Source organism: Cydia splendana, unplaced genomic scaffold (genome assembly GCF_910591565.1).
Source record: "Cydia splendana unplaced genomic scaffold, ilCydSple1.2 scaffold_47_ctg1, whole genome shotgun sequence".
Taxonomy (NCBI): domain Eukaryota; kingdom Metazoa; phylum Arthropoda; class Insecta; order Lepidoptera; family Tortricidae; genus Cydia; species Cydia splendana.
Genome location: NW_026946890.1, coordinates 228,210 through 242,847, shown reverse-complemented (window position 1 = coordinate 242,847; position 14,638 = coordinate 228,210). Strand labels below are relative to the sequence as shown.

Here is a 14,638-nt window from a genome sequence, read left to right as displayed (position 1 = left end):
CCAAATTACATTCGCTCCCCCATACAACCATTTCCAGTCGCCGTTACGACGCGGTGTTGACACATCTTGTGTCGACACCGTCTGTTTCGGTCACAATTCCAGTCGCAGAGTCGTCGCCGTGTCGACACAGTTACCAGAAATGGGGAAGGGTCGACACATGACACAAAGTGACATAAAGTGTGGTCGCCGTGTGCACACATTGTTTCGGGTTTGCGACTACTTTATGCCAAAATCATTCGTTCATTCGTTCATTTTGTTCCTGTCAAATGGAAACTGTCAGATGGAAAAATACTTAAATAAAAATAAGTGACATTAATACGCCATCTCTAAAACGGATTACAAGACGTAATTATATATTGTTTGCATTTATATTACAATAGGACTTAAATTATTATGGGGAATTAAACTGCTCGAGTGATTTGATAAACTAAGTGTAATATAATCAACGCGCCACCACATTGTTTTAGTTTAGCCGGAAATGAAATTGTTTACTTCTCAGTGCCTGTGTTCATAACTATATTATTTGAAGCATTTTTAGTACTTCGATGCGTATACTATACTTAAATAACAGAAATAACGCTTTACATACTACGAAACTTGTTAATTATGATGTATAAATATGGTTTAAGGCTGAGAAATATTGCAGTCACAAAGTAGTTGCAATGTTTCGACTTTGTGTCGACTCTGTGTTGACACATGACACGCGCTGTCAAAAGTAATAACAAAGTTACTGGTATGTTACTGGATTAGCAAAATGGCTCCTTGTGTTGATTTGTTTTCAGATATTCTCAAAGTGTAAAAATTCCGTGGTCAGAGATGGGCATTAATCGATTAACTGTTTATTCCACTAATTAATGGAATAAAAAAAGTTAATTCTCAAATTTTAATCGCGATTAGTTTAGTCGACCTAACATAGATTGAAATTGAATTAATCTGAATATTAATCGAATAAATTATCGATTAAATCTCGATTGAAAGTTGACAGGGGGCCATTTTTGTACGTAAAAATAATAGAAATGTCTTGCATGCAGATGGTAGCAAAACACTTTGTCATAAAAGTCGAGATGGGTGTCGATATATATATAGGTTTTAGGGGGCGCAGATTTCGAAAATGATGACCATATTGGATTCCAAGATGGCGGCCATGCACTATGTCATAAAAGTCGTCATGGATGTCGTTTTATAGGTTTTAGGGGGCCCCGATTTAGAAAATGATGACCATTTTGAAATCCAAAATGGCGGCCATGCACTATGCCATAAAAGTCGTCATGGGTGTCGTTTTATAGGTTTTAGGGGGCGCAGATTTCGAAAATGATGACCATTTTGGATTCCAAGATGGCGGCCATGCACTATGTCATAAAAGTCGTCATGGATGTCGTTTTATAGGTTTTAGGGGGCGCAGATTTCGAAAATGATGACCATTTTGAAATCCAAAATGGCGGCCATGCACTATGTCATAAAAGTCGTCATGGGTGTCGTTTTATAGGTTTTGGGGGGCGCAGATTTAGAAAATGATGACCATTTTGGATTCCACTTTTATGACAAAATACGTAGCCGCCATCTTGGATTATAAAATGATCATCGTTTTCGAATTCTGCACTCCCTAAAACCTATAAATCGACATTCGTGACGACGCAAGTTATCTTTATTTTCAAATCTAACAAATTGCTACAGAATACAAAGGACAAAAAAGAAGCGAGGAGGTAATGAAACAAACAAGCAAATATACAGATGATTCCTCGACGCAACTGGGTGATTCTTAAATTGTGTCCAGATTTTTTTTGTCATAAAAGTTTTTATTTTTCACATATTTCGACCTTGTAATTTTTTAAGTAAATGTTTTTGTTTATCTATGAGGATCTCACTAGAATAGTATAATCAAGGTATGTTTATATTTGATGAATGAAATAGTAACGCAAAAAAAGAAATATTTGTGTCTTATATTATATTCCTGCCGAAGACTTTTATTTTACCTTTTCCTTCTACACAAGTTTGGCCAAGTAATAAGAATTTAGGGCTCTCAATTTTATTTTGACTTCTACAACAGTAAAGCTACGAGGCCATGTTTGGTATCGTTTTCGTATAAATTCGCAGTACCAAATTTAGTTAAGGTATCACATTGACACCATTCCGAAGTAAAAACATATAAACTTATTAAAATACTTTCTTTTAAACTCCTCTTCACGCTTAAACTGCTGAACAGTTTTAATTTAAATTTGGTACACATATATTTTGAGTCCCGAGACAGGATATAATAAGTTATCTCAAAAATCATCCTTTAAAGGTGTGAAATGAGGTGTAGGGGGGAATTCAGAATTGACTTCTTGAAGTTAATACTGTTTAAGTTTAGGTTTGAAGTCATGTTTTTTCATCATTTTTAACTAAATCAAAGATGTAGACCATCCCAAATTTCATATAAATCGGTTCAGCGGTTATTGATTTCCCGTACAAATTTCCACGCCACTTTTCACACCTTCAAAAGATGATTTTGGTTATAAGATCTATCCTATGTCCTGTTCCGGGACGCAAACTATTTCTATACCAAATTTCAACGAAATCGGTTCAGCGGTTAAGCGTCAAGAAGAGTTTCAAAAAACCGGCCAAGTGCGAGTCGGACTCGCGTATTAAGGGTTCCGTACATTAAGTCCGACTCGCGCTTGACTGCACATTTCTAATAGGTTTTCCTGTCGTCTATAGGTAAAGAACCATTTTGTGTATTCAGACGGACATACATACAGACGCACGAGTGATCCTATAAGGGTTCCGTTTTTTTCCTTTTGAGGTACGGAACCCTAAAAAGATTTATTTTTGTATTTTGTGGAATGGTGTCAATGTGATATCTTAAATGGATTCAGCACCCCAGATTTATACGAAAACGATACCAAACACGGCCTAGCACCTTCACTGATATAGATATATCAAGATAAAATTGAGCGCCCTAAATAAACTTTCAAGAGCGGATATCTCAAAAACTATTCAACATATCGAAAAAATTTACTGAATAAACTTGTAACAAATTAAATTTACTTTCATTTTGTATAAGTGGCCATGTCGCTGAGATGCATAGTTTCCGAGATATAATCGAAAAACGGGAAAATGGGACCTTCAAAGCCCCCTCTCTCCCCCCCGCTCAAGGGCTACGGCCGGGGACTTTTGATATGTTCACCTCCTAACTTGTCAAACCGAGTTACGGAGTCAAAAATTGTGTTCCGAGCATTTCCCTCTACAACTTTTAGAGCATTCGTTGCCTGACCTAAGTAGCTTATTGAATTTCTTTAAAAACTTTTCTGTAAAAGGTTGACGGGTGTTGGGTGTTTATATGGTTTCGGTCGATTATTATCATTTGCATTGCCCATGATGACTTACTAGAATTACGAGCACACGAGACACTAATAGTAGTTTGACAAACCTTGGTTTTCAAGAGGTATTTTATATTGACATTTGCTGTCACAAATTTGCTGTCAGATTTAGTCGCAAACCGCACGCAAAGTGCACACAAATGTGTCGACACCTTGTTACGGAAAAGTGTAGACACGGCGACGACACTTTGTTTCGAAACAATTCTAGACACATTGTGTGGACTCTGTTACGACACATCTGACATTTAGTTACCACTTTGTGATTCTGCGACTGGAATGGTTATATGGGCCTTATCGATTCGATCTCTACGTTCGCGAGCGACTGGTCGATAATGTTTATAATAACCTAGCCAAGAGGCAATCTTTTTAGTTTTCGCTCATTCTATGCGCCAAGTCGGTAAAAATTAATTTTTGTCTGTGGTTCTCGTTCAAAACCGTCAAGAAACATCATCTGTCAGCTGTCAAGAGTGTCAAGTGAACAGCGAATCTAATTTTGGAGAAAATAATTGTTTTATCGGTAAGCAAATTAAATATGTTGATATTTGTTTAACTTAGTTTATCACAATTTCGTGATAAAATAACTCTATATAGTGTAATATTTGAAGAGTGCGTTGTTAATTGCATATAATTTTGACCTAAAGTTTAACAATTTCAGACAGCCGTCGTCCCCGCAGCCCCAACCAAGGCGGCGACGCAGCCAGAGCGGGCAAGAGCGGCTCCGCGGGCTCTTCTTCCACGCTGAGAAGTCCTCGCCAAGTTGGCACGTACAGTCAGAGCTGCCGCTGCAATGACGCCTTCATGGCAGTTACCAGTGCTAAGGACGTGCACTGCTGGCTTACTTGACCAGAAGAGACAATACTTTAAGCGTTAGTATTGATTCAAACCGTGAAGTGAAATTGTGGACAGGTTTGCCCGAATCAGTGTAACCTCAGTGAATTCATTTATTTCATAGACTTCAAACATTTTCGAAATTAACAAAAGTCAAGCGGACATTGAATACATAGATGTTATGCATTAGATTTATCTATTAAGATCGCCGAGGACAGGAACACTTGGAAAAGCATGGTACATCGCGCAGGAAACTCTTCAAACTAGACACGACCTTCAGCAAAGAAGACGCCGACTAAGAAGATGCATTAGATAAGATAAAAGCTGCCTGTGAAACCAAAACTAATAAATCATATTGTTACTTAATATTATTTTTTTATTACCTACCTGTCTTTGATTTTTGTTTACTCAGTAATAGAAATACCTAAGTGAGTGAGGCGTTAAAAATGAATTAAACACATCTTTATTATTTATAGTCAATGGAAATTTGGGAAGGTAATCTCACCCGCTAAGCTACTGGCTGTTCATATTTAACCTTTTGTATGCTCCTGTCAAAAATTTGTAATTTATATATCAATCATAATTGAATAAAATAAAATAAATAAATAAATAAATATTGGGGACATCTTACACAGATCAACCTAGCCCCAAACTAACCAAAGCTTGTACTATGGGTGCTAGGCGACGATACACATACTTATATAGACAAATACAAACTTATATACATAGAAAACACCCATAACTCAGGAACAAATATTAGTGTTCATCACACAAATAAATGCCCTTACTGGGATTCGAACCCAGGACCATCGGCTTAGCAGGCAGGGTCACTACTCACTAGACCAGACCGGTCGTTTTACAAAGACAACTTTTAAAAATTAATGCATTTTTTAAAGTTGAATATAGGTAAGTACATGGGAGCAGATCTGCTCCTAAGTATACCAAAAGTTAAGGTGGTAACCACCATAAATAAATGACACAATGATTGGGTTAAAAAGTTAATTTATTTTATTGAAAATCTATTAATGAAAGATGCAGCAGGTATTTTTTGCCAGCAGCATGAAATCAGTAGCCAAGCATTCTTTTCTTGTTTGTACATATATTATGTACAGTGTATTAAAATAGTAAAACAACACTCAATATATTTTTGTGGTTGTACATGTGACATAGTTTCTTCCCTTGACCCTGACTTTGGAGCACCATAAAGTATTGGTTCATATGCCAAGGCTGCAATGAATATCCAAGTCACCTGAAACAAAATGAATGATTAGTTTTTCAACAAACTCTGTAACATTTGGTTATAATACTTATTCTCTACCAGTCATATGACAAAAAAAAACTAAATGTTTTGTGTAAGTACATGTTATGATTATTTTTATATAGTGTGTAGGTACAGTCAGCTGCAGAGAAAAGGTACCACCACTACATAGAAGTTTGTATGCAGGGGTGGGACCTTTTCTCTGCAGCTGACTGTATCTGCGCCTGCCAAAAGAAGTCATATACAAAGTTTCATAATATGAAAAAGTTTCATTAATATGGTTGATAATGTATATGTATGACAACAGCCCGTCTGGCCTAGTTGGTAGTGACTAGTGACCCTGCCGGTTAAGCTGATAATCCTGAGTTTGAATCCCCGGTAAGGAAATTTGTTTGTGTAATGAGCACAGATATTTTGTACCTGAGTCATGGGTGTTGTCTATGTATTTAAGTATAGTTTGTCAAAGGACTGTCTCATTTCAAACAAAGACAGAGAGAATCATACTAGCTTTGTCATATACCAGTACTAGCACCCAAAATATAAGTATGAGTATAGTTTTCCTGGTTCTTACTGACTGACAAATTGGTTTGACCATCTATATATAGTTATCTAAGTACCCTAAGTACCCACAACACAAGTCTTCTTGAGCTTACTGTAGAGTCCGACTAGAAATTGTAGAAATTAAAAAGTAGCAACACTGTAGTCTCATCCCTTTCAAATCAATTTAAGAAAATGGGATGACACTACAATATTGCTAGTTGTTAGTGACCTTGCCTATGAAGGTGATGGTTTTGCTTCCCGGGAAGGGCATTTATTTGTGTGAAGAACTTTTGTTCCCAAGTCTTTATCTATATTTGTAAAGCCTTTACCTATATACCTTTGCCTTTACACATTCAATTCACTTTCCTATTGAAAAACAAGTGCTTGCCATTGCGCATATGGGTACCAAATTTAATCTACACCGTTCATCGGTTTATATTTGATGACGTAACAGGAACACATTAGTTATTTTAGCATTAATAACATATTTTATATACTTATTAGTAGGTATAGTAGGGATAAGTTATTGACTCACTCTTACCTTTGTAGGGACATTGTTTCGTGTTGCATTTGTGGGTGCATAATCCATTTTTCCATGACACTGTCACTATAGATAGGTAGATATTCAGCGCCTCGGTCACATTGGATCCTTTGGGTGAAATGCTGCGTACGGCCCACAATCCTTTGATCGTAGCATACATGATAAGATCACCAGCTAAGGGCAGTCCTTTCCTAAGCAGTTTCAAGTTTCAATAGAGGCGATTTTTCAGACGGCGCCTGCGTCTAAGCAACACTTCCGCGTTGTTCGCCGCCCACAATAATGTTGAAGTATGCTTTTTATTACAAATTCTAATTTACAAACACTATTATTCGGTATTTTCTTGTGCTTCGGTAAGTTATCTGCAAGGGGATAGCTCGCGCTACGTATCGACACCTAGGAGGCGATAACGCTTGTCAAAAGTGTCACTTGGCTAGACAATGTATGACAGATGTCGAATCCCGGTAACGAAAGTTTTGCGTTTCGTTACAACATTGCAACTTGGCTAACATTTTTGTATTCGTTAATATTTTTCGACAGACTCATCTACGGTACCTGTCATTCCCATACATTTTTTATCGATTCGTTAGCGATATCTTTTTTCGAAATGCGTTTTGGCTAGGCCCCCAGGCACTTATCCTAGCAACTTAAAAGATATTAAAGTACAACCGATCTACAAAGGTAAAGGTGAATTAAATAGATTAAAAAATTACAGGCCTATATCTCTTATACCTCTGTTTTCTAAAGTTTTTGAAAACCTTTTATGTGACAAACTAATGTCTCACTTTAACTTAAATAATTTAATAAATAGGCAACAATACGCCTACCAACCAGGCAGGTCGACGATTGATGCCGCGCGGGACGTGGTTGGTAACCAGAGTGACCGGCCATCTCGACGCCGGGCGACAGGTGGCCGCCATGTTCTGCGACCTGTCGCGCGCTTTCGAGCTGGTCGCCCATCCTCTGATTCTGGCTAAGTTAGATCACTACGGCGTTAGGGGAAATTACCTAAATATAATCGCTTCCTTTTTAGATGGTCGCAGGCAGCTAACTTCTGTCCACGGAGCTAGATCTGACCTGTTGGAACTCGGTGACTGTGCCGTACCTCAAGGCTCCGTTATGGGCAACAACCTGTTCTTAATACTTATGAACGATTTCACAACCGCCACCGATGATGCAGAATTTGTCATGTTCGCCGATGACGGTTGTGTGATCGTCTCAGCCTTAAATCAACAGGAACTTATATCTAAACTTACCAAGGTAATGAACGACGTCGCATCATGGTTCTCAGTGAATGGAATGATACTGAACGTAGAAAAAACAAATATCGTACAGTTTTGCTTACGTGGGAAAAAAGAACACAACCTAAATATTTATTGCAATAACGAACTTGTTCCCCAGGTGGACGAAGTAAATTACCTAGGTCTCATAATAGATTCTGGATTAACATGGAATCCCCATACTGACTCACTCTGCGAGCGACCGTTTGTCTTCTGCCTGTTTCGCGCTCAGCAGACTGCGCCCTAGTCTACATCCTACGAACGTGAGGAAAGCCTATTTTGGCTACTTCCACGCCTTACTAACCTACGGCATAGAACTGTGGGCAACTTCAGCCAACCGCGACCGAATATTCAGACTCCAAAAGCGGGCAGTTCGTTGCATGCGTGGCGTCTCCTGGGATCACCCCGCTCGTGAATTGTTCAAGGATGCCAAAATCCTCACCCTCCCGAGCTTGTATATTCTCGACGTAGCCAAGTATGTGAGAGGTAACCTTGAACAATTCCCAACGCGCGGCGACTCGCACAACTATAACACTAGGCGACGAGGCGAACTGCGTCCACCGAGTACTCGTCTAGCCAAGTCTAAAAAGTGTCTCCACTCAATAGGTCCTAAGATATATAACCACATAACCTTAGACATTAAAAGTGCCACTAGTAATAAAGGTTTCGTGAATAAACTTAAGGCTAAACTTATGTCTGAAGCGTACTACTCTGTTGACGAATTTTTCAACGGCGTGCACTCTTAAACTGGTTCACACCACAATTTAACTTTATGTGCCAACATTTATAATTTGAAAATGTAACATAAATTGAAAATGTAAATTGTACTTAATATTAAATATATAAATGATGTGTTATGTTATGTAATATCGATGTAAATAGTTGTAAATATGAAATACTGTAATTGACATGTAAAACTATGTTTTATAAAGGAATAAATGAATGAAAAAAAAAAAACCTATTATGTATAAGCCCAATGATTTAATTTTAATAAAAAATGAAGTAGGCAGTAAGTTAGATAGTATATACTTGGGCCCATATAAAGTATTGAAAGATCTTTCACCTAATGTAGAGATAGAAATTAATGGTAAGCCATTGTTAGTTCATAAAAATAGAACTAAGTTTTATTAAACTCAGTAATTCGCCTTTCGAGATTACACTAAGTTTACATGTAGTAGCACGAAGATAGTGCTGCCATCGTACACCCTTTTAGAGCAACTATTAAAAAAAAAACAAATTTTATCAACCGACGAAAAAAAAAACGGAGGAGGTTCTCAAGTCGACGCGTATATTTTTTTTTTTTTTTTTTTTTATGTATGACCACGCATAACTTTTTACAGAGATGTTCGATTATGATTATTATTTTTTTATTGGAAAGGGTATACCCCGAAGTTGGTCCCATATAAATTTGGAAAAAAAAATCCAACCTTAAGGGTAGGAAAATAGGGGATGATTGATTTTTTCACTCACCGATTGTAACGTATGACCACGCATAACCTTTTACAGAGTAGTCGTAATAATAATAAAAAATTGGAAAAAAATCCTACCCTAAGGGTGGGAAAATAGGGGTAATTTATTTATATTACAGAACAAAATAATAGTTAAAGTAGGTTTATTAATATAACAGTTAATAGCTAAAGCAAGGTAGGTAGCTATTTTAAAAGTAATCAAAAAAATTAAGCATGTAATAATTTGTATAAATTATAGTCACAGAAAATTATAAAATAAAAACTTTTTAACAAAAAAAATAACCGCCGAAAAAAAACTAAAAGGAAATAAAAAAACCGGCACTAACACGAAACGAGTCGACCAACAAAAGCAATAGCACACTGAAAAGAAAAAAATAATTATTTTGTCTTCAATAACGCAAGTGAATACCTATAAACTATGTATATACATACTTCTGAAATCAATCACACAAATCTGCGTATTTATATATTTACAATCTGTTATTTTTGGAGTCGGTGCCAGCCTCAAACAAACTTGAGCACCTTAGTGAAGCACCTGCACCGACTCCAAAAATAACAGATTGTAAATATATAAATACGCAGATTTGTGTGATTGATTTCAGAAGTATGTATATACATAGTTTATAGGTATTCACTTGCGTTATTGAAGACAAAATAATTATTTTTTTCTTTTCAGTGTGCTATTGCTTTTGTTGGTCGACTCGTTTCGTGTTAGTGCCGGTTTTTCAACCGACGAAAAAAAAAACGGAGGAGGTTCTCAAGTCGACGCGTATATTTTTTTTTTTTTTTTTATGTATGACCACGCATAACTTTTTACAGAGGTGTTCCATTTTGATAATTATTTTTTATTTCCTTTTAGTTTTTTTTCGGCGGTTATTTTTTTTGTTAATTTATACCCTGTGGCGGGTACTTCATAATCCCATACACGTTTTGTGTCGCCGCCATCGTATACGCTATTCCCGTGCTAAGTGTTTTAATTCGAATATTTGGCTGTAATTCGTGTGTTTTACCATGGGAAAACGTAAGTTTAGGGATGATGAAGAATATACTATGCACGGAAAATAAAGAAGTTGGAGCAGAAAATGAAAAAAGTGCGACGGGAACGCCGAGAGGAGTCGTCGGATTCGGAGTCGGGGAGTTCGGTGTCGTCGGATGCAGACCAGTACGAGGAGGAAGTGGTAAACGAGCTTGGCGTGGATCATGTTTCCGAGCAGGAGGTGCCGCAAACCGAGGGTACTATATACTAATGTTTCTTTTATATTACGCGTGGTTTTGTAGGTACGTAGGTAACGCAGGCGCGCTTGACCTTGGCTCGAGCGCGCGCACGCGCCCCCTATCGGCGGGGAACCTATACGATCTTGACGTAGGTGTCTACCTACTTATTGTTCACAAGAGTGTAGCTACGTACTTTTTTATGCACTGCTACGTATGCTTGTTTATTCGGCGTATTTTTATTTTACTGGTAAACATTAGTGGCTAAAGTTGCGCCTGTAAGGCTACATACTAAATTACTAACCTAAAATATACTTCAGATCGATCTGTAAGGTTGTATCGTAGTATATAGGTTTGCCACCTCGATGCGCAGTCGCAAGAGTCCGCGAGACAGCTACTGATGATATCAAAAGTTTACTCCAGTGTATCCAGAATACAATCGACTTACCTATTACAAAGTCTGGCAATGAAGCAGTTTGAAAAACTGTTTCTAGGCTTGCGCATGTGATTTATTTTTACTTAGACATTTTGTGTCGGTTTTTTCAGGACCCCAAGAGGAAAACCAACCATCTCCAGTCCTGGATCCTCAGCTGGAAACATCGCCGGAGTTAGATCCGAGTATTTTGAATATTCTAGGTGACGAACCTGCTAAAGAAGAAATATTTAGCAAGGCTGTGCACAAGGATATTGCTAACCGATGGTCCGATATACTAATCAATGGTTTAAAGGAGGATGTCAAAAAGGAAATTATTTCCGGTCACGACATTCCTGAGAATCTGACGTTACTGCAGAGTCCTATAATAAACCCTGAAATCAAAGCGGCGGTCAACGAAAACGCGCTTAAGAGAGACGTTATTTTATCAGAAAAGCAGAGAAGTATGGCTTGCGTCATGACATGTATAGCCGACTTAATGTCGTCGAATTTAGAAAATCATTCCGACGCCACAGAAAATAAAGAAAGTTTGAAGCTACTCAGCGATGCAGGCCGCTTGTTATGCCATATACATTACGAAGAGACTTCAGCTAGAAGGAACTTCTTGCAAGCTTGTCTTAGCAAAGACGTCAAAGACAATATAAAGGACCTGAAACGAGATAAATTCCTTTTTGGTACGGATCTTTCAGAGAAACTGAAATCTATGAAGGCGATAACGAAAACTGGCGCGGAGATGAGACCCGCCTCAACGAAACCGAAGCCTCCACCTAAGAGCAGACCGGCTGAAGCGGGACCTTCGAGGGCTTTAAACTGGCGGGGCCCGCCACCGCCGGCACCTCGGCGCGCGTACGCGCGGACGAGCTCGACGGCTGGTGGGCGCAGGCAGCCGGCAGCGACGCCGCGCGGCAGCGCGCGCCGCGACCCTCGCCCGCGGAGCAGCAAGCCGACCGCCAGTCGGCGCTAAGCAGCGAGTCGCAGGCGGGTACACTACAGTTTTATTACCATAATTGGCAACGCGTAACTAATGACCCGGTAGTTTTATCTTGGGTCAGAGGCTTACGCTTGCCAGTTGACATTGATATCGTCCAGTCACAGATACCTGTAAATAAACCACAGTCGGCTCAGCATAAGTTAGAAATGAATAATGAAATTACTAAACTCATAAATATAGGCGCTGTTCGACAGTGCGAGCCATGCGAGGGTCAATTCTTATCAAGCATTTTTCTAATTAAGAAAAGTAATGGCCAGAATAGATTTATCCTAAATTTGAAGCAATTGAATAAGTTTATTCCTACGCCACACTTCAAAATTGAGGATTACAGGACTTTGATGCGTCTTTTATCTAAAGACACTTATATGTGTACATTGGACCTTCAGAATGCTTATTTTTCAATAAGTATTCATGAAGACTACAGAAAATACTTACGATTTCAATGGTTAGGGCGTTTGTATGAATTTCAAGTACTGTGCTTTGGCTTGAATTTAGCGCCATACGTATTCACAAAACTTATGCGTCCGGTTGTGGAGTATTTACGAAAACAAGGGTTATTTTCTGTAATTTATTTAGACGATATATGTCTTTTTGGTTCCAGCCCTTACGAATGCAAACAAAATTTCAAACAAACCAAAGACTTATTGGAATCGCTTGGCTTTGTAATAAACTTAGAAAAAAGTAACGGTACACCTAGTCGAAGCATTACTTTCCTAGGTTTCGTTTTTAACTCCAATGCATTAACAATTAGCATTCCGAAAGATAAAAAATTAAAAATTAAGCGTGAGATAATACGGTTTTCTAACATGAAAAGGTGCAAAGTTCGAGATTTTGCACATTTAGTTGGTTTGCTAGTGTCTGTATGCCCAGCCGTTCAGTACGGGTGGGTTTATACAAAAATGTTCGAACGACAAAAATACCTTTGTCTAAAAGATAATGATGATTATAATCAATTCATGTCAATACCAAATCATCTTAGTGGCGATTTTAATTGGTGGTTACGTAATATTGATAAGTGTAACAACCCGATAAGGTCAGGCGATTACCGGCTAGAGATTTTTTCAGACGCATCTCGTACGGGCTGGGGCATTAGTTGCTCGGATCAAACAGCGAGTGGTCAGTGGTCAAAAGAAGAGTTAAATGAGCATATTAACTTTTTGGAACTGACAGCTGCATTTTTTGGTCTAAAAATTTTTGCCAGTAAATTCACGGATTGCGAGATACTTTTGCGTATTGATAATACTACGGCAATAGCATACATAAACCGGTTTGGAGGCATTCAGTTTCCGCATCTGAATGCACTAAGCCGTAAGATTTGGCAGTGGTGCGAAGAAAGACGCATATATATCTTTGCGTCTTACATAAGCTCCACTGAGAATTTGATTGCCGATGCCGAATCTCGCCGAGTTCATGCAGATGTTGAGTGGGAGCTCGCTGATGAAGCCTATAATCTGATTTGTGAGACATTTAGACAACCAGAAATCGACTTGTTTGCAAGTCGTCTAAATAAAAAATGTGTGAAATTTGTATCATGGCATAAAGACCCAGACGCATTCAAAGTTGATGCTTTTACATTGTCTTGGAATAATTTCTTCTTCTATGCTTTTCCACCATTTTCTATGATATTAAAAGTACTCCAGAAAATAGTAAATAATAAAGCGGAGGGTATTGTAGTTGTACCTTTATGGCACACACAACCGTGGTTTCCACTTTTTAAGAAACTACAAGTTTCAAATAACTTGGTATTTCCTCCAGAGGCTAATTTATTGCATTCGCCTTACAGGGCCGAACACAAACTTCAGCGGAACCTTACCCTGGTGGCCGCTGTCTTATCCGGACGGCGTTCCTGAGGCAGGGCGCTCCTCCCGAAGCCGTGGATGTGATGTTAGCCTCGCTGACGGACAATACAATTAGTCAGTATGAACCATGTATTAAAAAATGGTTTTGTTATTGCCAAGAAATTAACGTCAATCTTTATGACGCGTCCGTTAAGGATATATTAAGATTTTTAGTAAGACTTTATAATCAAGATAATAAATACGGTTCAATTAATTCAGCGAAATCAGCTATAAGTCTTATAGTAGGTTCTGGACTTATGAACGATTTAAAGATAAAACGATTCATGAAGGGAGTGTATAAATTGAGAACTCCCCTTCCAAGGTATAATTCTACTTGGAACCCAGCGGTAGTTTTAGATTTCCTAAGTAATCATTATCCGAACGAAAGCTTGCCGTTTGATTTATTATCCAAAAAGCTAGCAACATTACTAGCATTGACCACTGCGCATCGCGTACAGACCCTTTCTTTGATTCGAGTGTCTAACATACAACAATATAATGGTGAGAAATTTGTAATCAAAATCTCTGATAAAATAAAAACTTCTGCGGTTGGTAGGTCACAACCTTTACTGATTCTTCCTTACTTCGACGAAAGGCCTTCTATTTGTCCGGCTAGAACTTTAGAACAATATCTAAAAACTACTGCCGATAAAAGGCAAACAGATTGTGAGTTTTTATTCATTAGCTTAAGGAAGCCATATAGAAATGTATGTTCTCAATCACTGAGTCGCTGGATCAAGGCCACACTGCAGGAGAGCGGGATCGACACCTCAGTATTCAGCTCTCACAGCACCAGGCATGCATCTACGTCTGCTGCCAACAAGCTTGGCGTAAGCATAGATGTTATAAAAAGAACCGCAGGATGGACAGGTAACTCGACATCCTTTGCTAA

At 38.3% G+C, this 14,638-nt stretch overlaps 1 long non-coding RNA gene and 1 pseudogene across 1 annotated transcript; both read left to right on the top strand.

Annotated features, from left to right (window-relative positions):
* The first annotated feature begins 3,671 nt into the window (after positions 1 to 3,671).
* On the top strand, positions 3,672 to 4,553 carry LOC134805659 (uncharacterized). The gene is made up of 3 exons (XR_010146351.1): positions 3,672 to 3,876; positions 4,015 to 4,365; positions 4,488 to 4,553. It is a non-coding gene; the product is annotated as an uncharacterized LOC134805659 (long non-coding RNA).
* A 5,730-nt stretch (positions 4,554 to 10,283) lies between these two features.
* LOC134805641 (uncharacterized) lies at positions 10,284 to 14,436 on the top strand (annotated as a pseudogene).
* Positions 14,437 to 14,638: the final 202 nt, after the last annotated feature.